The following is a 27924-nucleotide window of genomic DNA, read 5'->3' as shown; positions in this document are numbered from 1 at the left end:
CGCATGGGAGACCAGGAGAAGCACCTGGCTCCTGGCTTCAGATCAGTGCGGTGCACCAGCCGCAGCGCGCCAGCCACAGAGGCCATTGTGGGGTGAATGAATGGTAAAGGAAGACCTTTCTCTCTGTCTCTCTCTCACTGTCCACTCTGCCTGTTAAAAGAAAAAAAAGAAGTCTACAAGTAGAATTTCAAAACAGGTGGGGACCGCAATGCCGCTTTATGCAAGGAGGAACCCTTTGTACATATAAGATAAGAAAACGGACCTGGAGTGTGTGCGTAGCCTGCTGGTGGTCACCTCTCCAGAACCCCGCTTGTAGTTCTGAATGTTCTGACTCTTGACGTCATGTTAGCCATTTTGAGCATTGATCTCACCTGATCGATGACCTCAAGTAATCATTTAAGTGAGTAGACCTGTATTCCTGGCTTTGTTTTTGTTGTGATGGAGACCAGGTTTTATGGAATTTAACCTCTGAATTCCAGTAGTGGAGTGGGGTTAAAGAGGGTTCAGTCTAATCAAGTTAATTTTTTTAACAACCAGTAGGAAACTGAAATGCTCAATTGTAACGTCTTTTTCCTTGGAAGTACTCTCTGGTCCCTTGAGAGAACCTGCCCAACTTCATATTAATCACAAGCCAGGTGGATATTTCATATTTCCAAGCTACACATCACAAACAAAAAGTGCTTATGTTTATGCATTTCACATTTTTTCTACATTGAAGGGTCAGCTTTCATAGCTGGCTCCACCTTCTACTTCTTCCATCTGCCCTCACACTGAGAAATAAAATACTTTTGCCTCTTTTCTTACCCCAAATGAGTTCTCCACCAGAAAGGGTAGTTCCAAGGGCAATCCACAGCAGCCCAATTTGCCTTTGGGTGGATTATTAACATATCTGCAGAAGTAACTGGCTTGTGCCTGTTCAGCTTTGAGATTTAGCATCCCCAGTGAGTACAGGGAAATACAGATTTCCCAGAGCAATCCTGTTTATTTATTTGAGTGGGAGGTGGGGCAGGGGGGAAGAGAGAGAAATCCCATTTGTTGGTTCACTCTCTGGATGCCTGCAAACACCAGCTGGGAGCCGGGAATGCAGTCCAGGGGTCCCACGGGGATGGCAGGAAGCCAGCTCCTTGAGCCGTCACCACTGCCTTCCAGGACCCACATTAGCAGGAGCGAGAACGTGGAGCTGGAGCTGGGCATTGAACCCAGGGACCTGGGTGTGGGATGTGGGTACCCTGACTGCATGCAGTCTTCACCACTAGGCTGACAGCCCTGCCCCAAAGCAGCCTTAAAGAAACACAGGAAAAGAAGGTCCCAGTCATCATGGGCAGTGCTGAGGGGAAAGAGTAATGAGACGTTGGTTCCAGTCCGATGACTCTGACCTGCAGGCCTCCTTGGTGGGACCAGGCAGGTGGGCGCCTCTGCCACTTCTGGTGCCTCCCATTTCTGTGTGTCTGCTGGCTTTCTCTGGCCTCCTTGTCCTCCTCCCAATCCCATTAGTCTGCCTTCAATGAATTCTTTCCATTTTTCTAGGTCTGAAAAATTCTTTACCTCTTTGTTTTTTTAAAAGAATTATTTTATTTATTTGAAAGTCAGAGTTACACACAGAGAGAAGGAGAGGCAGAGAAAGAGAGAGAGAGAGAGAGAGAGAGAGAGAGAGAGAGAGGCCTTCCATTCCACTGGTTCACTCCCCAAATGACTGCAATGACCAGAGCTGAGCTAATCTGAAGCCAGGAGCCAGGAGCTTCTTCCAGGTCTCCCACACAGGTGCAGGGGCCCAAGGAGTTGCGTCATCTATTGCTTTTCCAGGCCATAGCAGAGAGCTGGATCAGAAGAGGAGCAGCCGGGACTCGAACCAGCACCCGTATGGGATGCTCGCGCTGCAAGCTGGGGCTTTAACCCGCTGTACCACAGCGCTCAGCCCCTACCTCTCTGTTTTTCAAATCTATTTTCTTTAGGTGTAGAATTAGGGTCTGGCAGTTTTCTTCCAGTCAATTAAAGAAGTTCTTTCAGTTCCGTCTTTTTGCTCGGTTGTTTTCAGAGACGTTTGCTCTCATTCCCATCTTTACTTTTCTGTACCTGGTATCTTTTTTCTGTTACCTTTTCTCCCTGTCTTGGCTTTTAAGCAGTTTGACTATGATGAGCCTTGGTGGAATTTTCTTCTTGTTTCTTGTGCTTGAGATTTATTGAGTATTTTGAATCTGTGAATGTATAGTTTTCATCAAATTTAGAAAAATTCTGATCATTATTTCTTTTTTCTGCTCCACCCTGACACTGATTGCAGAAATATTAGGCTGCTAGAAGTTGTAGCACAGCTTACCTTTGCCTTTTCTTCCTCTCATCTTACTATTATTCTTATTATTTTAAAGATTTATTTATTTGAAAGTCAGAGTTACACAGAGAGAGGAGAAGAGGCAGAAAGAGAGAGAAAGAGAGAGAAAGAGAGAGAGAGAGAGAGAGAGAGGTCTTCCATCTGCCGGTTCACTCCCTAGTTGGCCGTAACAGCCGGAACTGTGCCGATCCGAAGCCAGGAGCCAGGAACTTCTTCCGGGTCTCCCACGTGGGTCCAAGGACTTGGGCCATCTTCTACTGCTTTCCCAGGCCATAGCGGAGAGCTGGATAGGAAGTGTAGCAGCTGGGTCTTGAACCAGCACCCATATGGGATGCTGGCACTACAGGTGACAGCTTTACCCACTACGCCACAGCGCTGGCTCCTCATCTTATTATTTTTAATTGTATTTCATATTTGATAGCTTCTATAGCTGTGTTTTCAAGTTTACTAAGCTCCTTTTCTTTTACAATGTCTAATCTGCCACCAGTCTCACCTAGTTGGTTTTTCTTATCACATATTATAGTTTTCATGCACTACAGAAGTGTGATTTGGGACCTTAAAATTTTTTTAAACAATTTTCATATCTCTGCTTAATTTATTCTTTCCTGTAACTTCTTAGACATGTGGGTATTTCACAACTATTTTTATGTCCTTGTGTACTTATTATATCCTCTGTGTCAGTTCTAGGTTTATTACTACTGGTTGATTTTTTCGCTCATTTTAGGTTGTATTTTCCTGCTTCTCCCATGCCTAGTAATTTTTTATTAGAGGCCTAGCATAGTGAGTGCTGGGCACTTCTACAGTGCTGGACATTGCTGTATCCCCATAAATATTCTTGACCTTCATTCTAGAATGCGTGCACCTGTGGAACTCTGAAACAGTTCAGTCCTTTCTTAGTTGAGACCAGAGCAGCCTTTATTCAAAGGTTCTTTCTAACCCCTCCTTCCCGACACCTGGACAGGGCCCTTTGGATTACTCTTCCTGATGCCCTGTGAGTTAAAGTGTTTTCTTCCCTTGCTGGTGAGAGTAAGGACTGATCCTGGCCTACGGTAAACTCTGGTGATCATTTCCTTTGCTTTTTCCAAGTGGTCTTTTCCTGGCCTTGGATAAGTTCCTCACACGCATGCATGTGCTGATCAAGATGGAGCCAGAACCTCCAGGGGACCCCATGCAGACAGCCCCAGCTCTTTTTCTAGGCCCCTGCCTTGCAAACTCTTAGCTCTGTCCCTTCCACCTGGAGCTCAACAGGCTCTCCTGACTCCCCGCCCTGTGCTGCAGCCTGGCTACTTCTTCCAGACAAACTGGGGCAAGTGAGGAGCTCTTCCTCTTTGCTGCCTTCTCACAGGATCATTGTCCTTTGATTCTTGCTACCCAGTGTCTGAAATCCCTTTTTGTAAATGTATTTATTATTCTTATTATTCTGTGGTGTAATAGGGCAAACCCTGCACCTCTATTCCATCTTGGTTAGAAGTAGAAGCTTGTGAACAGGTTTGAGAATGAAATTACACTATATGTTTTCTGAAAATCAAACTGAATGGTTACGAATATGTGTGACTTCCACAGCTAAACAAGAATAATCGTGCAGGGTTTCAAAATCGTGTATTCCCCTGTGTTCAAAGAAAAATACAGTCCCCCCAAAAACAAAAACTAGATTGCTTTAATTTAAAGTGGGACAAAATGAGTATTTTTTCCTTTGTGTTTAAGTCAGGTTGATTGTAGATAAAGGAGAGGGCTTTGATATCATCAGCAAAGCATTCTTCCCAGTCAGGAACAAAGGCAAGTGTTCTTGGAAAAGGCTTATGGGTGTGCTGAGGGCGCCCGTGTTATTTGCCCTCACTTTGAATGAAAAAAGAAAGGTATTTATTTTTATAGTAATGTTTCCTCCAAGTGATTGTGTGGCAAGCACAGGACATAACACTCTGCATTACAAAGCAGAGAACAAATAGAGCTTTGTACGGACAGGCCATGATAGCCACACTACACAAGTGCTCTTTACCAGGGTGAGAAGCTGAGGAGGTTCCTGTTTCCTGACTTGTTGTTTTTAAGTGTGATTGATACCTGCTCTTCAGCAGAGGACAGGCAGAAACCAAGGAAGCTGTTAAGAAAAAAACAACTCAAGGCAAAGTCATCTTGGTTTTAACTCCTGGGCTGCCAAGCCCAGACCCCCTGCTGTCTTCTTTGCCCTTGGGCATGTTTGTTCTGGCCTCTAAGGGTGCACTGGTCCATTTCCGAGGAGCAGTGTGGGGAGAAACAGGGAGCAGAAGCTGAGTGACAGTCACAGCAGTCCCTGCAGGGTGCCGTGCCCTGGCTAGATCAGTGTCGCCCTGCTCCCGGGGCCACTTCCAGTCGCGTGCCTCAGCTTCCTCTGGCTTTGGGGCAGATCAGAGCTGTCTGTGTTTGCAGAGTGCAGAGACATCCGGGTGCCGGCAGCATGGCAGTGGCTGATGGGGACGCGTCGGTGTCCCACTGGATGAGGAAGAGCGGGGAGGCCGGCTGGGGTCAGAGCTTGGGCTCCACGTCAGATGCCCCCGGGGCCGTCCCTGTACTCGCAAGGCTGTGATGTCTGTGACTTCCCATCCGTTTCTCCCCACAGTCTCACAGTACTGTCTCATTTCCCATCTTGTAACTTTTCAGGTCACTTTTCACTTGTGCGTAGGTCTTGCTGCAAACACTTAAAAATTAGTAGAGCTGGGAGTGAGCCGCGTATTCTGCAGTAGCTCGCTCTGTGCCTGGTGGGATGCACCTGTTGGCCTGTGGAGCACCCTGTGCCTGGTGGGATGTACCTGTCGGCCTGTAGAGCGCCTGTGCCTGGTGGGATGCACCTGTTGGCCTGTAGAGTGCCTGTGCCTGGTGGGATGCACCTGTTGGCCTGTGGCTCGCCCTGTGCCTGGTGGGATGCACCTGTTGGCCTGTGGCTCGCCCTGTGCCTGGTGGGATGCACCTGTTGGCCTGTAGAGCGCCTGTGCCTGGTGGGATGCACCTGTTGGCCTGTGGCTCACTGGGATAGATGGGCAGGCAGGGCAGTTACTGCAGGGATGCTCACAGATCCACATTGTTTTGTTTCTCTCCTCCCTCTTAGTCCTCACCGCTTGTTCCTTTCTGAGTTTCTTCTTCTCTCAGCCCTGCCAAATGCTTTGGGGATCCTTTACTCTCTTGGTGGCTTAAAACTGGGGAGTCGGCCTAGGTTGCCTCTGGCTGCCCTCATCTTACTCACCCCAGGTCCCTTCGCTGTGAAGCACCTGCAGGAGTCCTGGGATGTCCCTTTCTGCCTGGAACATACCGGCAGCTGCCTTCTGGGCCTGGGCAGTGTTCCTTGGTGCTGACTTTTCCCCATTGAACCCTGTAATGACTTGTTTTGCTGGGATCTGCTGTCTAGTATGTTACAGGTGTTGATGGGGTTTCATAAATCCATGGAAGTAGAATTCCTGCTAAAGCATTCTCAAGGTTCTCTGTGACCCCTGCCTCATAAGGCGGTGCCCTCTCATCATCAGAACGCACACGCTAGTCACACGGCTAGAAGACTCCTGCTGACTGCCATCGGATCATCCTCACCCACTCTGCTTTCCGGAGGTGTGGTTAGAGGGGAGACGCCCTCCACATAGCCCCTGATCATGCATCATGTACTGTGCTTGGGTCTTGGCAGCGCCTCCCCTGCTGGCTGTGAGGGTGAATGAAGACGACTCATTGACCGCCCAGTGCTCGCCTGTTGGAATCTGGGGTGGAATTTTCTGCCAAACTGGGCAGCCCTCGCTCTGTCACCCTGCCCAGGGCTGTGGTCCTCAGTTTTCAGACTGTGCTGCAGACACACCTTGTTGACCTTGTGCCCTCCATCGGCACGTGTGGGTAAAGTTCTGGTGGACAGATTTGGCTGTTGTTCTTTGGCCAGCTTTCATCAATGTGTATTCTGTTGGTTTTCTTTTTAAGATTTATATTATTTATTTTAAAAGCAGAAAGACACAGGCCTGCACTGTGGCATAGCTGGTAAAGCTGCCGCATGCAGTGCCAGTGTCCCATTTGGGCGCCGGTTCAAGACCCAGCTACTCCACTTCCAATCCAGCTCTCTGCTATGGCCTGGGACAGCGGTAGAAGACGGCCCAAGTCCTTGGGCCCCTGTACCCACATGGGAGACCCAGAAGAAGCTCCTGGTTCCTGGCTTTGGATCGGCACAGCTCCAGCCATTGTGGCCATTTAGGGAGTGAACCAGTGAATGGAAGACCCCCTCCCCTCTCTTTGCCTCTCCTTCTCTCTGTGTAACTCTGACTTTCAAATAAATAAATGAATCTTTAAAAAAATCAGAGAGGGAATGAGAGAGATAGAGAAAGATAGATCAATCTTCCATCTGTGGGTTCACTCCTCAGATGGCTGCATCAGCTCGGGCTGGGCCAGGCAGAAGCCAGGAGCCTGAAATTCCATCCAGGTCTCCTGCAAGAGTGGCAGGGGCTCAAGCACTCAGGCCATCTTCTGCTTCTTTCCCAGGTACTTTAGCAGGAAGCTCAATTGGAAGTGGAGCAGCAGAGATTTGAACTGGCACCCATATGAAATGCTGGTGTCACAGAGGGTGGTTTAACCCACTGCACCACAACACGGTCCCCCAATGTATGTGTTCTTAATGTTTGCAAAGTAGTTTATCTAGAGCCCTGCCAGTATTGCTACACTAAGAAAACAGTTAAATACATGGCTACTGCTTTCCTAGAATATCCTGACTGAAATGAAACATGAGACATGCAGGCAAGAGCATTGGCTATGCTTGCAGCACTAACAGTGTTAGCAACGTGGGCACCTCTGGTTCTGAACACGGTGGGACACTCACCTGAGCCTTCCTCCCCGTGGGCCCTTCCCCTGCAGCTTTGTTTTGGTGGCAGCTGCACTGTTAGGTGACCAAGCACAGGGAGACTGTGAAATATTTTTTTAAAGATTTATTTATTTACTTGAAAATCAGAGTTAACACACACCGCGGCAGGGTTGGGGGGAGTGTCTTCCATCCGCTGGTCCACTCCCCAATTGGCTACAATGGCTGGAGCTTCGCCAATCTGAAGCCAGGAGCCAGGAGCTTCTTCTGGGTCTTCCATGCAGATGCAGGGGCCCAAGGACTTGGGCCATCTTCTACTGTTTGCCCAGGCCATAGCAGAGAGCTGGATTGGAATGGAGCAGCCAGGACTTGAACTGGCGCGCATATGGGATGCCTGCACTGCAGGCGGCAGCTTTACCCGCTGCATCACAGTGCTGGCCCCACTGTGAAATCTAGAAGCAGGCATGGGCGGCAGCTTTATGATGTCTTTCTGACAGTAGATCGTCTAGGGGATTTGCGGGAAATGAGGAACTTGAGAATGGTTTTCCTGCTCTGGCCCCCATGTCTGGCTCCCCATCCCTGTCACTGCCATGGATCCTCTCTTGTTGATGACCTGTATTTTAAGACTATATCCAGGGTCGCCGCCGGCTGCCGCTTCCCGGTGCAATGAGGAAACTGAGGCCCAGAGAGGTTAAGTGACTTGGCCAAGGTCAAACAGCTAGTAAGTGGTGGAGCCAGGACTGAAACCCAGTCCAGGAGCCATGTCCACCTTGTTCCCTTCCCTCTTCCCTCGTGTGACTGAGACACTGTGGTTTAATCTGGATCAACCCTGTGTGGAGGAGACAGAGCTGCAGCAGCAGGAACAGCAGCATTGGGCATGGCTCCAAAGCATTGCAGAGAAAGACAGCAATCTGGTACCTATTGGCAAGAAGATGATGAAGACGATGAGGACAGCGAAGAGGACTCAGAGGATGATGAGGACGTGCAGGACATGGACGAGATGAATGACTACAATGAGTCACCTGATGATGGAGAGGTCAATGAGGTGGACATGGAAGGCAACGAACAGGATCAGGACCAGTGGATGATCTAGGGAGACAAGGCAGGGTGGCCTCAGGGAGATTCCAGGCCAACCCAGCCTACCTTGCACCCCCAATGCCCAGCCCCAAGCCCTCAGCCTACAGAACCAGCTGATGGCCCAGTGCCTGAGAGCTCATCCTGGGCACTTCCTCAGCTGCTACCCGGACCTGGTCTCCTTGGCTCTCCCAGGCCATAAGTCTGCTCTTGAATCCCCAGGGCCTGAGCCCACCCTACCTTCTTGGCCAGTACTTTACCCTTTGGCTACCAGGTCTGGTCTCTATCTAACCCTCTTTATTAAAGACACAGGACTGGAAAAAAAAAAAAAAAAAAAAAAAAAAAAAAAAAAAAAAAAAGACTGTATCCAGGCCGGCGCCACGGCTCAATAGCCTAATCCTCTGCCTGCAGTGCCGGCACACCAGGTTCTAGTCCCATTCGGGGCTCTGGCTTCTGTCCCGGTTGCTCCTCTTCCAGTCCAGCTCTCTGCTGTGACCCGGGAGTACAGTGGAGGATGGCCCAAGTGCTTGGGCCCTGCACCCCATGGGAGACCAGGATAAGTACCTGGCTCCTGGATTCGGATCTGCACAGTGCGCCAGCCGCAGCGCGCCGGCTGCGGCGGCCATTGGAGGGTGAACCAACGGCAAAGGAAGACCTTTCTCTCTGTCTCTCTCTCTCACTGTCCACTCTGCCTGTCAAAAAAAAAAAAAAAATAGACTATATCCAAACTATAGGTTCTGTCATTTTAAGGGGGAATTTTTCTTAAAGACTTACTTATTTTTATTTGAAAGCCAGGTGAGAGAGAGAGAGAGAGAGAGAGCGAGAGAGAGATCTCCCATCTGCTGTTTCACTCCCCAAATGCCCACAATGACCTATCTGGGACCAGGCCAAAGCTAGGAGCCAGGAACTTCCTACAGGTCTCCCACATGGGTGCAGGCGCCCAGGGACTTGGTTCACCTTCCACTGTTTTCCCAGATGCATTAGCAGGGAGCTGGATAGGAAGTGGAGCAGCCAGGACTTGAACTGCCACCCATTTGCAGGCGGAGATATAACCTGCTGTGCTACAATGCCGGCCCCAGGCAGGGGGAACTTTTTTTACTTAATTCCTTTTGTTCGGACAGTTTATCATGCATGTCCTAGATCTTCTAGAAGTGCTCGTAGTTCTCCAGTGTGGACCACTCTCAACCTCCAGGAACACGACTTCCCCACTGGAAGAGCAGTTCTGCTCCCCACCCAGGCGGCTGCAGCCCAGAAGCGGAACTGAGTAGAGACCTTGGGAGAGAGAACGGTGTGTTCCTGGTCCCTAGCTCATTGATCCTTGATTTCAGGACTTTGATCTGCAAGTCCCCTGCTTAAATTGCAATGTGTTGCTTGAGACCAAACATGAAATACGGTCATGGAAATATCTTCCCCCCTTTCCAGCCCGTCTATAGCAGTAAGCACTGTTCTTAGATTCATGCTGCACATTTGGAACCGTGAGTAAGTTTGAGGTTTTCCCAAAAAGAAAAGAAAAATGAATAGAGCTGAAACATTTAAAGCAGAAATGTAATTATGTGTTACTTTGAAGATAGACTTTGCCAAAAAAAACCCCATTTTTGTACAATTTTTCCCTTGTGTTGATTCTTAAAAGCTCACAGCAATAAAAATAAAAGCTCACAGCAAATTTTTGGATTTTTTAAATTGAATATTCCATTTCATTTTTGTTCTTTGGTTTTAAATGAAAATTCATTCATTTGAGTAAAGAAAACATGACCCATGTTTGCCGTTCCTTTTCTACGCAGTCTGCCAGCCCTAGAGGTGTAAGAAGTGCTTGGCTGGGTCTCACCCCTCCCCTGCTGTCTGCTTCCTCTGTATCCCTCTCTTGGGCTTTTCTCTGTGTTGGCATCAGCCTGGCCTGCAGCATCCCACTGTCCACTGGGCTCTTCCCGGTGGTGGTCTCTTGCCGCCTCCTGTTGCTGTGGATTCATTTTGAGAGGAGGAGCGTGATGGGGGCAAGAGGCGTAGAGTCACCACACAGACCCTGGGAGTTGGGTGAAAGCGGGCCAGAGGCAGCAGCCTGCAGACTCGTTTATTTCAGTTGGTATACAGCAGCTTAAATAGCCAAGGCAGCCAATCAAGTCAAGGGGCAGTTTATGCCCTAGCCAATCACAGCTTGTTGCCAGGCAGGCTCTGTTGCCATGTGGTTTCCGAAGCCATCCAATCACAGCCGGTTGCCAGGCAGGCTCCGTTGCCAGTGGCCATCTTGGCATGGCTTCCTCATTCCACCACAGCCTCCACTGTCCCATCCACAGGCAGGGAGCTTATGCAGGGCTCAGGCCTTTAGAAGCACAGGAGGGACAGGGTCCTGTAGCCATCCTGTCTCCACCCCCGCGGCACGGCCTGTCTTCCACTGGGGACTCACCATCCTTTGTCTTACTTTAGGATGTTATTGCTGACTCTGGCCCTGATCTGGCGGCCACTCTGATGGTGAGAGCATCGCGTCCTCCAGGCTGCTTCAGGCTCTCCCTCAAAGCCCAGGAAAACCTGCACTAATGTAGACACATAGGAGTCTCCTGTTTTTGTTTTTTTGTTTTTTTTTTTTTTTCTTTTTTTTTTTTTCTTTGGACTTATTTATTTATTTTGAAAGAGTTACAGAGAGAGAGAGGGAGACAGAGAGAGGGAAAGAGATTGATCTCCATCCACTGGTTCACTCCCCTAAATGGCTGCCAAGGCCAAGGCTGAGCCAGGCCAGAGTTAGGAGCCAGGAGTTCCTTATATGTCTCCCAAACGGGTGCAGGAGCCCAAACACTTGGATCATCTTCTGCTGCTTTTCCCAGATGCATTAGCAGGGAGCTGGATCAAAAGTGGAGCAGCCTGGAATCTAACCAGCAGCCCTATGAGATGCTGGCATCGAAGGCAGAGATTTATCTTTTTTAAAGATTTATTTATTTATTTGAATGTCAGAGTTACACACACACACACACAGAGAGAGAGAGAGAGAGCACAGAGGCAGAGAGAGAGAGAGAAATAGAAAGAGAGAGAGAGAGAGAGGTCTTCTATCCGATGGTTCACTCCCCAGTTGGCTGCAACGGCCGGAGCTGCATCAATCCAAAGCTTCTTCTGGGTCTCCCACGTGGGTGCAGGGGCCCAAGGACTTGGGCCATCTTCTACTGCTTTCCCAGGCCATAGCAGAGAGCTGGATCAGAAGTGGAACAGCCAGGTCTTGAACCAGCAGCCATATGGGATGACAGCACTGCAGGCCAGGGCGTTAACCTGCTGCTCCATAGCACCGGCCCCTAAGGCAGAGGTTTTACCTGCAATGTCACAATGCCAGCCCTGCCAACCTCTAATTCTAAATGCAAACCCCACCTCATTCAAGAAACTGACCCAGGCTCCCCAGAAGGCCTGTATACTATTTGGCATGAAACTGGTACAGCCGCATAAAGGTAATATAAATCCTGATTGGTCAGCCAAAGAGGGAAAAATAGTGGCATAAAAATACATGAGTTAGGAATGAATAGTTGCAGGACTGGCGCTGTGGCACAGTGGGATAAGCCTCTGCCTGCAGTGCCATCACCCCTTAAGGGCACCATTCGTGTCCCGGCTGCTTCTCTTCTGATCCGGCTCTCTACTATGGCCTGGGAAATCAGTGGAAAATGGCCCACATGCTTAGGCCCCTGCACCCATGTGAGAGACCTAGAAGAAGCTCCTGGCTTCTGGCTTTGGATCGGCCCAGCTCCCACTGTTGTGGCCATTTGGTGAGTGAATAATCAGATGGAGGACCTTTGTCTCTGTGTCTCCCTCTCTCTGTCTGTAGCTGTCTCTCAAATAAGGAAACAGATCTTTAAAAAAATAAAAGAATGAATAGTTACTTCGAAGACTGTTCTCATGCCTGCAAAACACAATAAACTGGAGAATGTTTCAGTGAGAGCTGCTCCAGTTGCCTTGAGGTGGTCCTTTGTTATTTAACCATTAATTTGTAGCTAGCTGCTTAATCCAAAATACCCTGCAGGACAGTAAAACCATAGTGAGACCTTGAAAACAGCAAATGCCACAGTGAGCACAAGCGTTAGAACCAGAACATAACCTTGATTTCAAGGGAAGATTTATGGCAATGCTATTTTTGTACTGAAAAATTAAGGACCTTGCTTTTTATGTCCTACAGCATGGGAACAAAGATTAAATCAGAGGGTATGTTCTATCCATTCTCTGATGTGTTTGGCACATTCGAAAACTAAATATGGCAGATTTAACTTCAAATAGTCTTTCTTGATTTTATTTTCTTAGTTACGTTCTATTACGATTTTATTCAAAGTATGCATTCAATTGAACTTTTACCTTCACCTCCACTGAAAAGACAGCTACAGAGTACATAAGGAAATCATTTCAGAGACTCAGTTGGCACTAATAAGTGTATTTTTCTTTTTAAAATATCAGGTTAATTAGGACTTTGAAGAAAACTGTTATCTCACGAAGAGTTTGGCTGTAGTCACCAGGATTTTCAAAGGCATTGATTCATTCTTCTAGCAGAGCTTGCTCTAACATCTCTGGAAGTCAGGGATGAGGCCTGGCGCCAGCTCATAGCCACAGAGAAGTGGGCGGGCCAGGGCACTGTGCCCTGCAGCCCATCCGGCCTGTCTGGGATGAGAGTTCTCAGAGGTGAGAATCCAGTTTTCACATTTGGATTCAGCATTTTCTTTTGTTCTGCCTGTAGAAGAGACATAAAGTCACCCCTTAGAACCCAAGAGGACTTGGTTTCAGGATCTCTCATGAATGTTGAAATCCATAGATGGGCAAGCCCCTTATATAAAATGGTGCTGTAGTATTTCTATATAACCTATACACATCCTCTTGAATGCTTTTAATCATCTCGATTACTTGTAATACTTAATACAATGTAATTGCTATGTAAATAGCTACTAATACTGTATTATCTAGGGAATAACAAGGAAAAAGAATCTGTACATGTTCCGTGTAGGCACAGTTTATATTTTTATTTTTTCTAGTATTCTGATTCATGGTTGATTGAATACATGGCATGAGAACCTATGGCTGTGGAGGGACGAATGTATACACCCTTATAATCTGCAGTCCCAGGGAGGTGCCAAGGAGGTCTTCTTGGGTTGAAAGACCATGGCTTGTATCTTGAATCTCCTTAGATGTGTATTATTCTCCCTATCAAAGTCTACAAATAGCCTAGTCATCCCTGTTCTAACACCATAGATAGAACAAAATTAAAGCTGTGTGTCAAGTGTGTAACAGGGATAGGTACATATCTTGGTAAATAATTCCATTGAAAAATTCATTCTGCTATTTTTTTAAAATAAAGATGAGAACATGGATCATGACCCTAGGCACAGTAGCATGAACTTGAAATGGTGTATTTGGTAGCTCCAAGCCTATGTGAGGGACTGGCTCCTACTAGTTAGTATGTGGGCTCCCTGTGCATAGTGCATTGCACACACACTCAGCCAGTCCTGAGGACTTCAGAGTGCCAGTGAGTGCAGATTCTCAGTCTACATGAGGCAGATGAGGTGTCCAGCGGGTTCCCAGGCTCCACATGTGGTTGCCAGCCTGGCTTCTCTTGAAAGAATTTCCCCTCGAATGTCCCATCTGTTCACCACAACTCTGCATGACCCAAATTGGCAACATGCCTGGTATTGCAAAGGAGTTTTTCCTTTTCCCCAACTCCCACATTTCTGCTCTCCAAACTAATAACCCTAGCCTACCCAGGATTTATTATAACTTGTGCTTGGAGAATACACATTGCGTCATTAACTGTGTTTTATAGATGAGGTGGCTGAGGTCCATGCTCATAGGAGTTAGCAATATGCTTAGTGGGTGGCAGAGGTGAGCCTGAACCTGGTCATGTGTTTTAAGGCTCAGCTGTTCCCACTCTACAGCTTTTCTGCTGCTGTGATTTGGTTGACATATGGAGTGTCATACAGGGGTTAAACCCCCATGTCATAAGTTAGTGATGTTAAGAGGATAGGCTTAATCCACTTATGGGGCCTGGTGGTAGTCCTCAGCTTACCGAGGGCTGCTCTTGGAGGGCAGTCCTCCTGAGAATTGGTGATGTAAGTTGAGTTCTACCCAGCCTATCTCTGCCTCTGGCTTGCTATGCAATCCCTCCCCTGTTACAAGTTCAGTCGCTGCCACGGGCCTCTCCCCGGCGCTGAAACCTGTGGCATGCCCTTTGGGTTTTAAACCTCCAAAGCTGAGCTGAATAACCCTTTTCTTTTTTGTAAGTTGCACCTTAGGTGTTTCATTATAGTAATGAATAGCTGACTAACACATCTATCTGTGGCCCCTTTACATGTGTATTCATGTGTGACCATCTGTGTGTGCACATGTACACGCACATAACACACATTACCCACTCAGCACTCGTGCACACACCATACACACTCACAGACCCTCCCACATTCTACACACTAACACACTTCAAATGTACGCTCCTACTCACTCATGCCTCACAGCACGTATGTACTCCCCTCAGAATCCCAGGACTGTCGGATGTGGGTGTGCGCCTGTGGACTGGCTGTGCCTTATATCATTAATTATCCTACTTCACAAAGATGCAGCCCTTGGTCATGAGGGCACCAGGTGGAAACGGGGTCCTGAGAAGCCCCTAAAGCAGCACACTCCACTGGATGTTGGTCATATTTTCCTCATGTGTAAAATGCAATTTTACCTAAATTCTGTTCTTGGTTTATGTTATGCAGAATTCATCACGGTCCCCACATATGTGTCCTTCCCAACCCTCAGAATATGCTACTATTTTAGGTTACATGGCAAAGGGAATTAAGGTGCTATTCATTTAGGTTGGTCTTACAGTGAGGAGATTATCTTGGGTTACCTGGATGGGCCCAGTGTAATCACGAGGTCCTTAAGGGAGAAGCAAGTCAGGAAAGAGAACCAAGGAGGAAGTCTTTAAGCTGGTGGTTAGAGATGCCTGCGTCCCACATCAGAGTACCTGGATTCATCTCCTGGCTCTGGCTACTGACTCCAGCTTCCTGCCAGTGCAGGCTCTGGGAGGCAGCAGGTGTTGGGTCCCTGCCACCTATATGGGAGATCTGGATTGAATTCTTGGCTCTGGACTGGCCTGGCCTCTTGTCATTGTGGGTTATTTGGGGAATGAACCAGCAGATGAGAGCTGTCTCGCTCTCTTTTAAATAAATAAAAACAAAATTTAAAAAAAGGAAAAGAAAAGGGAACGAGGGAGATGGCAATTTGGGGAGAGAACCCCAACCATCACTGTTGACTTTGAAGATGGAAGAAGGGGCTGCAAGCCAAGGAATGCAGGTGGCTCTGGATGCTGGAAAAAAGCAAGGAAGTAGATTCTCCTAGAGCCTCCAGAAAGGAATGCAGTCCTGTTGACACCTGTGGTGGGATTCTGCCCTCCAGAACTATTGATAATAAGTTAGTGTGGTTTTAAGCCTCTGTGTTGATGGTAATCTGTTATAGCAGCCCCATGAACTAATTCACAGTTCCAGAGTCTCAAAGCCTGAACACCTGTCCAGATGGCATCCTCCTGCAAGCAGGGCCCTAGAGAATCTGCCTCGACCTTTAGCAACACAGAGCCAGGCTTTCAAAGACAGAGCTGCATGCTGTGCCCTAGACACCAAGAGCAGCCCCAACTGTGCTGCAGGGTGGGCGTGTGCCTGGGTTTCCATGGTGCACTTTGCCTAGATTCTTTGCTGTTTTAAAAAGAAAAGCATCCAGACGGAGAGTTCCCAAATAAAGTCTTGGCCCCAAAGCAACATTTTACCAGCTTAACACAGGAAAATACTTTTTAAAAAATGTCTCCGGGTGAACAGAGACGGCTTTGTATTTGGTATTGACCCTGGTCATGCTCTAGTCATGCGGAGGGCGTGTGGATGAGATCCTTTGCTGCCAGATGTGGGGAGGTGATCAGCCTTCTGTTGTCTGCAGGTGGCCAGCTGCTCAGCAACCTGGGCCCATTATCAGGGTGATGAGTCAGTACCTGACACTTGGCTTTGTGCACTGTCAGTCACACCCTCCAAAGCTCAGAGGCTGGTACTGGGGCTTGCACCACATCAGCTGCCTGAAGCCAGAGCAGGCCACCTATGCCGTGGTTGCCACAGCGTCCGTGAGCGTTAGAGAGCAGGAGGGTGTGTTTTCCCTAAAAGCCAGCTGTTCCACACCAGATTGAACAATTTTAGCCAACTGAGCAAATTGAGGCCCAATAAATGGGAGCTCTGGGTGGTGGCTTTGTCTGCCTGGGAGCTGAGTGGAATGAGCTTATGCAGGATGAGCGCACACACTCCTGCCTGCACCCGCACCCCCACTCAGGCTCAGCCCTGCAGCTAGCTCACCATGCTCCTGTGTGCTTTAGGGTGCTGAGCGCCACAGGCAGCTTGACAAGCCACTCCTGGCATGCAGGCTCCGTCACCTTCATTCCCACTTTGCAGATGGACACAGATGCTGAGGCTCAGAGACCTGACTGGCCATGCAGCTGCTGAGAACTGGTCCTGGGTTTAACCCAGGGAGACACCCTGTCTGCTGTGCATCAGGGTGCAGCCCATGCTGGGGCTCAGGGAGGTGCTAGCTCAGTGGCCTTTGCATCTGGGGCACAGCTCTTCAACTTCTAGTATGCACACAGCAATGTGGGGGTAGTAAACCTGAGGATGAAGACCTGAGTCCAGCCCGATCTCCCTGGGGACACCCCGTCTGCACCTAACTGCTGAGTTCTCTTTTGCTAGACTCCAAAGTTTCCCCTCTCCCCTACCTCATAGATTTATTTATTTATTTGAAAGGCTGAGTTACAGTGAGGCAGAGACAGAGACAGAGGGAGAGACAGAGAGAAGTCTTCCATCCCGTTGGTTCACTCCCCAAATGACCTCAATAGCCAGAGATGTTCCAATCCAAAGCTAGGAGCCAGGAGCTTCTTCCGGATCTCCCACATGGGTGCAGGGGTCCAGTCCTTTGGGCCATCTTCCTCTGATTTCCCAGGGCATAGCAGAGAGCTGGATTGGAAGTGGAGCAGCTGGGACTTGAACCGGCACCCATATGGGATGCTGGAACTGCAGGTGGCAGCCTTACCTGCTACACTACAGCCCTGGCCCCATCCTCTCTCTTTTTAAAGCGAGTTACTTAAAAGCAAAACAAAATGTCCCTTCACCCAGAGCAGGCTACCGAGTCTAAGGGTTCCCTTGTGTCCACTTCTGCCTCCTGGGCAGGCAGCACTGACTTGCTTCTCTCCTCTCACCTGAGTTACTGCAGAAATACCCCATCGTTCAGCAGCTGCCCTGCCTTCACTGTGCACCCTTTCCAGCCGAAAGCTGGCTGCATTCCTTCATTCGGTGCACATCTGCAGAACTCCTGTACACCATCAGCGGGAACGTGCATTAGTACAGGTATTCTGAAAACAGTGTGAAGGTTCCTCAAAAAATTAAAAGCAGAACCACCATAGGAACCCTCCATCACACAACTGGGTAGATATCCCAAAGGAATGACAAGGAGTTGTCTGCAATCCCATGTTTATTGCAGCACTACTCACAATAGGCCAGACATGGAGTCAACTTCAATGTCCATCGACAGATGCATGGATGACAAAAATGTAGTATGGGCACACACAACATATTACCATTCAGCTTTGTATAAAGGGTGAAACCCTGTCATGTGTGACAACGTGGATGGACCTGGAGGACATTGTAGGAGGGTGAATAACTTAGGCACAGAAAGACAAAAGCTGCATGAACTCATGTGGAATCTAAAGCAGTGGAACTCACAGAAGCAGAGAGTAGCATGACGATTATCAGAGGCTGGGATGCTGGGGGAATGTTGATGTGCTGGCTAAAGGGTACAAAATATCAGAGGAATACATGATTAGCATTTAAGGTGTTGCATATAATATGCTTCATTCAACCATCCCATACTACATGCATATATCATAACGTAACCATGTACCCCATAATTGTATATGGTTATTACTTACAAAAAATATCTGTGGTATGACCAAATGGGAAGCAGGAGACAGACTGATTTCAGTGAAGGAAGGAAATGGTTCTTAGGGTGTTAAGTTTTTGGGACTAGAACCAAGGTAGGAAAAGGAAGAAATGTGGACAAAGCTCAGTTAATTTATTAGGGCTTGTGTTCAAAGGATAGTAAATGCTGATCCTGTGTTTATTCACAATTTTAATGTTTTTACTTCTCAGGGATATTTTTCATGGATTTTGTTTTTAGATTGCATTAAAATTTTATTCAGCTTAATTAGTGAGCTTTTATTTTAGGTGCCCTGTTGCCTTTTGCACCTCAGAAGGGAACCTCACCTTTCTTATCCCAGCTGCATCCTGACCTGGGTTCAGTGTCATCATGAAAAGATATTTTTTTAAAATTTATGATAAGTGAGAAGGCAGATTTGTTAACTAGCTTGATGTAATCAATCCATAATGTAGATGCTTGCCTTGTATGCCATAAACATATGTAGTTATTATCTGTCAATTTAACACATTTTTCAATAACATAATTCTTAACATCATTGACTCATTCCTTAGAATGAGGCCCTAGAGTCAAAGGTGTTGAAGGTCTCAGTAGCTCCTGTTAGTTAAGGATCGTTGCTAATTGTTAGATTTCTGTGTTTGGGATAGGGTGGAAGGGAGGAATGTCAGGAATTGAGATACCGTGTTCCACAACTTTTAATTTATAAAATGCCTGTAGTAGCCAGGTCTTCATTTCCACAACCAAAAAACCTGAGGAGAACTAGCTTACAAAGGAAAAGGTTTCTTCTGGCTCACAGTTTTGAGGGTTCACAGTCCAAGATCAGGTGTCCCCATTGGTCTGGCATCTAATGCAGGTGGCAGATCACATGTGGCGGGAGGATCATACGGCATGTCAGGAAGCAGAGTGAGAACAGCTGGACCAAGCTGGGCGTATGTAACCCTGAGAACTGCATTTCATGGTCACACCTCCAGGGGCCTAAAGAGCTCCTGCTACTCCATCCTCATAGACCCCATAATTGCATCCTGTCCATGAACCGTTCACCTTGATCCATGAACCATTAACATAAGATTTTGAGGTTTAGATGTCTGTATGAGTTGGGAGCCAATCATGTTGAAGTCATCCCATTGATCAGGTTATAAATAGCAAATTATAAATGGAACACTTGGATGGGAGTAATTCATAGTGTTATTCCCAGGCCATTTGTGCTTCGGTTGGTTGGATTTTATTTCTTTATGGAACATGCTCATATGTATTGTTTAGTCTTAGTTTTTGTTTGCTTTGCCTTTTAATGAAGAATTTTGCTAAACAGTCTTTTGGTTCATCTCAGAGCCATCATCTCCCTGAGTTGTGTAGCTCAGTCCTCTGTTTATAGAGACAGTGCTTAAGGGTGGGAGTGTTTCTTCCATAGAGAAGCAGAGTAGACCTAGCAGGCTGTTGGATGGCTCCAAGTGGAATCACTTTATCTGTCTTATTGCTGTGGCAGGGATATGTGATGCATTTTTTCTTTTTAATGATTTATTTATTTGAAAGTCAGATCCTCATAGAGAAAGGAAGTGACAGAGAGAGAGAGAGAGAGAGGAAAATCTTCCATCCTCTGGTCCACTCCCGAAATGGCTGCAGCGCTCAGGTCTGGACCATGCAGAAGCCAGGAACCAGAAACTTCTGGGTCTCCCTGTGGGTGCAGGGTCCCATGGATGGGGGTCATCCTCCACAACTGTCCTGGGTGCATTAGCAGGGAGCTAGATCGGAAGTGGAGCAACCGCGACTTGAACCAGCATCCATTTGGGATGCCAGCGTTACAGGTGGCAGCTTTGCCTGTCACACTAGAGCTCTCACCACAAAAACAAATTGGTCAGTACGTGAGATGGTGAATCTACTAAATAGATTGATTAAATCATTTTGTGATGTGTGCTTATATGAAAACCTAACATTGTACCCTATAAATAGATAACTAGTATTTGTGACTAAATTTTTAAAAATGAATTTTTAAAAGTTCCCAAAGCTGCAGAAAGTACAAGCCTTCTTTACACTGAGATCAGATTCCTGCTACTACCACCTTCTGCCCAGCAATTCGTTGTCCAGCGACCCATTAGACCCACCCCTGAAGGATAGCAGCCCGGCTCCAAGCTGAGCTCTGACCCTGCTCAGGATGGCTGCCTGACCATGAGGTCCCATGTCGATGGACCCATTGGTAGAGGAACACATCCCCTCGTGCTATGGGGAGGAAGCCGCGGATGAACTGGGGCCAGCGCACCGTGCGGACTAATCAGCACTGAATGTGCAAGAACAAAGCCGTCTTTTGAAGTTCCCACCCGGCATCCTCCAGGTGGAAACTGCAGGCTGCCAGCACCCACATGGTCCTGTTCAGAACCAGGTGGCGAAGATGAAGCTGATAAGTAGATTCATGAGCTCAGAAGCAATCTGCCGGGTTCTTCCCTGTGAATATTATTACACAGGACTCCAGGAGTGAAGGAATCAGTACCTGGAGACATAGTCCCAGGGAATAATAAACTCAGTGCTGTTCCCCGTGTGACAGATTTGGGGAAAGTTAGCACCACTGCCGAGATTAAGGATAAGAACTGTCACAATGGCCAAAACCAAGATCTGAGATGGGATTCAGTGCCATTAGATTGTTATTAATGTAATCAGAAACCCAAAAACCTTAGAACAATTTTTACTGCTTGTTGCAGGCGTTTTAATCCCAAATTATGGGGGGAGAATGCAGGGAAGAACAGGCTATTCCCTCATCAATGTCCTGTGCATGAAGCATTTGCAACTGGACAGGAGAGGAGCTGGCGTGGAGTGGGGAGAGATTAGACCAGGTAAATGTTACAGCTAGACAAGAGGAGTAAGTTCTGGTTTCTGCTACACAGTAGAGTGCCTGCAGTTAGCAATAATGGTAGCTGAATTACGAGAGAGGTTTTAATGTTCTTCCATAAAGAAGTGATCAAAATTTAAGGTGATGGATCTATTAATTCCCTGATGTAATCATTGCCTAGTGTAGACATGATTAACAAAAGGGTTACATTGTACACCCCAAATGTGTGCCATTGTGTAAATCAAAAAATGGAATTAATAAAAAAGTATTGGAGCAGAGGTGACAGGTGGGTGCTGGCCTTCACACAGTGACAGTCACTTGAGGAGCCTGGCGGGTGGCATCCGGGCCCTGTGAGTGGCCTTAGCTGTGGAGCACTGGCTTATGGTGGGAACCCCAGCTGATTCAGTCCGTTAGAAGGAAGCTTGGCCTCCATGCCTGCTTGTGAAGTGACAAAAGACCTTCAATGTGTAACCACGTGTAACCTGCTCAATGTCCCCAAGCAGGAAAAGGTGGGGGGGGGCAGTGCTGTGGCATAGCGGGTAAAGCTGCTGCCTCCAGTGCCGGCAATCCATATGGGCGCTGGTTCAAGTCCCAGCTGCTCCACTTCCGATCCAGCTCTCTGCTATGGCCTGGAAAACCCGTAGAGGATGGCCCACGTCCTTGGGTCCCTGCACCTGCATGGGAGACCTGGGAGAAGCTCCTGGGTCCTGGCTTAGGATCAGTGCAGCTCTGGCTGTTGCAGCCAACTGGGAAGTGAACCAGCGCATAGAAGACCTCTTTCTCTCTGCCTCTCCTTCTTTCTCTGTGTAACTCTAACGTTCAAGTAAATAAATAAATCTTTAAAAAAAGACCTTTCATTTTTCTAAATAAAGATGGGTAAGAACTCCTATGATTCAGTAATGCCCATTTCTCAGCATCCCTCCTCCCCAGCCCCACTGATAATCTGCAATTGGAATACAGGAGCATCCTGCTATGCAGGATTTGGGGGCTGTTCTGACTCCAGCTGTGACCTTGAGCGGCTTCATCCTTTGATGGAAGCAGCACCTCCTTCCAGGAACCCTGTGCAGACCTAGTGGAAACAGTAACTCTGCAGGGGCAGCACTGTGAGGTCTTGCCTGCATGGCCTGCAGGAGACGGTGGCTGTCAGCATGACCCTTCTCACCATATTTTACCCAACAATCAGAACAAGGAGTGTGCATGTCCTTTGGCCTGAATTCTAGCTTCTTTTCCAATCTCAGACTAGCACTGAGTGAAATCAGGTTGCCCACGATGTCACTGTCCTAATTGTTTTACCAGGAAAAATTGAGATTTGACTTCCAAGCTGTGCATCACGAAGCTGTCTTTCGTCACCACGCCAACTGTCTCAAAAGAAATCACATCGCGGTCATGGATTTTTTAGCATCCTTTCGATTCCAGGGACCGAATCCTCTGAGTCAGGGTGGTATTTGTTGAAGGTCGGTTGCCAGCCGTTCTTTGTAGCCTGCTGCGATTCAGGGATATCTGCAATAAATAAATAAATATTGCTGCAGGGCTGGCTTCAGAGAGGCTGCCTGCAGGAGAGAGGCTGCTTTCATGATTTCTGCTTCTGTGTGGGAGGAGGAAGCTGGCATCCAGGGAGGCACTGGTGGTCACGAGAGGAGGCTCGGGAAGGACCCCATGGGTGCGGTGCATTGACCCAGTGAGTGAGAAAATGCATCTGCCATTCTGCCGCTCAGCCCCATCACGATGCAAATTGAGAGAAGCCAGTTTATGACCAGAGACACCTTTCACATTTACAGTTCTCATGCAGAGGAGTACGGAGCTCTGGGGAAATGGTGGCCTGGACTCCAACCTTCTCCCTCTCCTGCTGCACACCCTGGGTGGAGCAGCCACTGGGTCTGTGGGTGTCGGGGGCAGGCTGTGGGTTCAGTGCAGGTCATGGGCAGCACTGGGGCAGTGCTTCCACCCCTGCCCACCACGGGCCACAGACACTTGGGGGACAAGCACTGGAGAGCCCTGGGGTGAGTCCTGGGAGAAGCCTGGGCCTGCAGAGGTCCCAGGAGGTGTCAGTGAGGAACGTGCATGGGCAGTGACAGGGTGCCCTGGTCTTCCCTTGCTGCCAGGGTGGGAGAAAGCCTGCCAGAGAGGCGTGGAGGAAGCTGTGTGCTTGTGACTCTTTAGGGAAGCCACTTCACCTTCTGCAATGAAGGGACCCGCCGTCCCACCAGAAGGCAGACCAGGGCCCAGCTGTGTGACCGGTCATCCCCAGGGGCCTGGCAGCCAGGGGCAGAGTTGATGTGAGCAGATGGGGCTCATTCTCGATGCAGCAGTTGCTGGAGAAGACCTGGGACCACCACAGAAGCACTCCTTGTGATAGTACAGGGAGCATTCAGCACTTAGAAGTCGAAGAGTGTGTGTGAGTGGTGGTGGGGGCCAGTCAGTAGACATAGGAACAAAAACTGTGGGACACTTAGGAATCAATCAATAAGACAGGCCAACAGCAACATCTTTTGGGAGACTGTATGAAAGCAGCCACGTCTGCATAGGAGGAAAGCGTTATGGCAGTGCCAGTTCTCCCAAGAGCAGTGGGCATGGGTGCCGTACATCTCTACCTAGAACATTCTCTGGGAACTGAAGAGATGGCCTTAAAGTTTATAGTGCCACAGTATAGCCATTTGTAAAAAGAAGAGTGAGAAGGAGCAACTTTTCCTACCAGATACAGGAACCAGGGCTGCAGTGGCAACTTGTGCGTGAGTCACTGGTGCCTTGAAGAGAGTGGGGTAGGAACACCCCCCTCACCCCATCATGTACCCCACATATGGGACCAGGACCCTGCCCAGGGACATCTTCCACCCAGAGAGGACACCCTGGTCACTTTACAAGAGAGGCTCTTCTCAGCACTCAGGCCACTGGTGTCACTCACCAGACATGCCATGTGATCAGACCAGCACGGTGCAGACATGGAAAAGGACATGTAGATTGCTGGAACTGAACAGATAAACCCAAACAAAGTTCTGGGTGAGAATTTTCCGGGTAAGAGAGGGCACTTAGCTTCAGTGGAGTAAAGAGTACTTTCTACTGTTGATGCAACTGGAGGGAATATGTTGGACCCTTGAATTGTAACATATAGAAGGGAATATCAGTTCATCTGAACACTTACATCCTTTAAAGGAAATACTCTGTTTGTCCCCCACAGAAAAACCAAGCAAGCAAACCAGCAGGTACAATCCAGACATATAGGAGGCTTATTTATCCAGGCCTAGGAAAGTTAGCTATATTTAAGTATATACAAATATAAAACAAAATTGTACCGTAAGCAAAAATTAACGTTAAGAAACAAACAAACCATAGCTCTTTAGACACAAGTTATTTGCACTGCAAAAGACAGAAAAAGGGTTATTTTTTTAAATGCTCCTGGAGCAGGCATTTGGCGTAGCAGTTAAGACGCCCTTGGGCTGCCTACATCCCATATCGGAGTCCGTGCATTTGAGTCCTTGCTGTGTTTCTCATCCAGGTTCCTGCTAATGCGTTAGATCCCCAGAAAGCAGCAGGTGATGGCTCAAGTGCTTGGGTCCTTGTCACCCACATGGGAAACCCAGATTGAGTTCCAAGCTCCATGCTTTGGCCAGGCCAGGCCCTGGCTACTGGGGGCATTTGAGGAGTGAACCAGCAGATGGAAGATTTCTCTCTCTCTCTCTCTCTCTCTCCGTCTCTCCCGATCTTTGCTTTTCAAATAAAATGAAAACAAAATTTTTAAAACGTTGTCACAGGTTAAGTTGTCAACAAGGCAGCAAAGAGCAGTGTAGTAGAATGAAGGTGGGGGGGGGGTGCTGTGGCAGAGTCGGCTAAGCTTCAGCCTGTGGCACCGGTATCCAGTATGGGTGCCGGTTCTAATCCCAGCTGCTCCTCTTCCAACCAGTTCTCTGCTATGTCCTGGGAAAGCAGTAGAAGATAGCCCAAGTGCTTGGGCCCCTGTACCCACGTGGGAGACCTGGAAGAAGCTCCTGGATCCTGGCTTCAGATTGGCCCAGGTCCAGCTGTTGCAGCCATTTGGGGAATGAACCAGTGGATGGAAGACCTTTCTCTCTTTCCCTCTCTCTGTCTGTAACTCTACCTCTCAAATAAGTAAATAAATACAATCTTAAAAAAAAAAGCCTCTTAGGGAAAATGATTAAAAACACAGGGCATCACCATAAGAATGGGGCTCCTATAACTTCTTCCCATTTCACTGGCATTTCTTTAATTGAATGAATTAACAAAGGAGACATTACCTTGAGACCCTAACAGTGTCTGCACAGTGTTGTAAAGGCTTTACAGATGGGCATTTGGGCAGCCTGCAGTGCTGGCCTTCCATATTGGCACTGGTTAGAGTCCCAACTGCTCCCCTTCTGATCTATCTCCCTGCTGATGGCCTGGGGAAAGCAACAGAAGATGACCCAAATACTTGGACTCCTGCCACCCTGTGGGAGATCTAGAAGAAGCTCCTGGCTCCTGGCTTCAGCCTGGCCCAGTCCCATCTTGGGAGTGAACCAGCAGATGGACAATCTCAAAGGTTTATTTTATTTATTTGAAAGGTAGTGTACAGAAAGAGGGAGAGACAGAGAGAGAAATATCTTCCATTAGCAGATGGCCACAATGGGCCGGGCTGGGCCGGGCTGGGCCGGGCTGGGCCAAGCGGAAGCTAGGAACCAGGAGTTTCCTGCAGGTCTCTCACAAGGCTGCAGGGACTGAGGACCTGGGCCATCCTCTGCTGCCCTCCAAGGCTCACTAGCAGGGAGCTTGATCCAAAGCAGAGCAGCAGGGACTCGAACCAGCCCCTAAACGGGATGCAGGAATCACAGGCAGTGACTTTACCCACTACATCACAACGCCAGCCCCAATAAATAAATCTTTAAAAAAAACGTGAAAAGAAATGCTTCTTTAAAAAAAAAAAAGAAAAAGAAAAACAAATGGGCAGCAGCATTTTGAGATGTCTATGGAGGTGCTTTCAAAATGTCCCACCATCTCTAGGATGATTTGTCAAAAAATAATGCTGTGTTAAAGCACACTAAGGTGTTTATAAGTTGTCTTATATTTGGGTGTCACTGTGCAGTCACAAGCCACTATACTTGCTGGGAAAAATTCACACATTCCAGGTGTTCCATGTTGCGTGTTGTAGCGATTCGAGTTCAGGGTGTCCCAGTCTCTCGATGAGAACTTGGCATCATTTGTCCGTTCTGAAGAAGGCAAAGCCCCTGGTGACCCTGGGGAGCTGTTGCCGGGGCAACTCAGTGCCTTTCTGACTTCTCCTCAGAGCGGCCAGTATTTTCCATTCATCTTGATTCATTTGAGCAGTCCACCGCCTGCACACAAGTGCTTCCACACACATCCGGGACATTCTGTACAGCTCATGTCACTTTTAGGAGCTGATTTTGGGCGTTTGGCTCAAACTGCATTTTGGGTATGTTTGCTGTTGGAAAATTCACCCTGGGATGATCTCTCATCTCTCGCTGCCTCTGGGTTTGAGTCGTGGATGCAGAGCCCGTTGTTAGCCAGTCTCACGGAAGGAGCAGATGCTTCAGTTCCTGGTGAGAGGAAGACGCGTGCTGCATGTTGCGCAACTACACTTGGCTCATGGCCCCGCTGTGGATTTTGCCATTTCTGTTTCAGTGCTGAGTTCTCACCTACATGATTTTTAAAATATGTTGCTTAATAATCCACCCTGCAGAATGCTCATTCTGGGTGTTTCAACGCAGTGGCTCTCACCTGGGCGTGGTCTTGTCCCTCCGAGGTGTCTGGCAGTGGCTGGAGCCATATTTGGTTGCCACAGTCACTGGAGGAGGCCGCTGCTGGCTTTGCACAGGGAAAGGCCAGGGCTGCTGCTCAACACCCTACAACACACACAGTGCTGGGCATCGAGGGATTCCCTGGTGCAAAACGTCAGAAGTGCGAGGGCTGAAACGCCCTTTACAGCTGTTGTCTCCCTCATTCTGAGCCTTCCCCTTCTCTGCCTGTTGTGAACTGAGGGCATGTTACATTTGGCGTAATTCTAGTCTTGCTTAGTCTTTGTAAATTGCTATAAAATCTCTTTCAATCTTTCACTCTCTCGCTCTCTCTCTCTCTCTCTCTCACACACACACACACACACACACGCTCCTTTTTAGTCTCCCATCTGAAAAATAAATTCCGTGCCGAATTTTCTTATTCCCAAGGCATCAGGCCTTGGCACTAATGACTATTCCATGAGATTCTTGGCGCTCTTGCTCTGACCCCCCTGTGTGGAGCCTGCCTCTGCCTCTCAGCCTCATGCTTTTTCTGTTCGCTGATAGCAGCAGTGTCCTGTTCTGCTCTTGGTTGGCAAAGGCATCCTGCAGTATCCTCTTGCTTGGGAGGGCTGAGTGTAGCTGACTCATAAGTTAGTTCACGAGGTTTCCTCTTTTCTTAACAGTGTCTTCTGTGGGTCTTTCTAGATACTGTACTTTGGGCCTTGCCTGACCTTGAAGCTTTTGGAGGGAAAGAGAATGCATTAGACTGTTTTGTCATAAGGCACACAGCATCTCAGTAGTCCCAGCTGGCTCTGTCTGTGTTGGGATGTGCTTCTCAGGAGCTGCCTTACCAACAGGCAGTGTTATAAACTGACAAGGAGGCCAGAAGCAGCCAGATGTTTGGAGAAGAGCTTTGTCTTTATGGGGATTAATTTTCCCACGTCCATAAAATATACTAAACCTGTAATCAGATCTGTGTGTTTAAACGTAAGCAGTACCCATCCCTGTGCTGTTTCCTTGAAATCCTGTGAAAGATTACTGTGTACTATATGTCTAATTAAACAAAATACTTGCTCTTATTTTAATTCCAAGCCACTTATCGTATATAGGATGTAACTTGCTGCTCATTTGTAGTATTTCTGTTTTAATTAGTCAAACACATAGTTTGAAAATAATAGCAGAAACAAATCATGCACAAAATCAAAAAAATAAAGAAGAGATCAAATAGCCACCATGGTCTCAAGTGCTT

General features: G+C 47.9%; 1 protein-coding gene and 1 pseudogene across 1 annotated transcript in view; both read left to right on the top strand.

Annotated features, from left to right (window-relative positions):
- Positions 1–27924, top strand: part of ATP10A (ATPase phospholipid transporting 10A (putative)) — a 181647-nt gene that overhangs the window by 50013 nt on the left and 103710 nt on the right.
- Positions 3261–10723, top strand: LOC127483727 (anaphase-promoting complex subunit 15 pseudogene; annotated as a pseudogene).

Source organism: Oryctolagus cuniculus, chromosome 12 (assembly GCF_964237555.1).
Source record: "Oryctolagus cuniculus chromosome 12, mOryCun1.1, whole genome shotgun sequence".
NCBI lineage: Eukaryota > Metazoa > Chordata > Mammalia > Lagomorpha > Leporidae > Oryctolagus > Oryctolagus cuniculus.
This window is presented reverse-complemented; position numbering and strand designations above follow the sequence as displayed.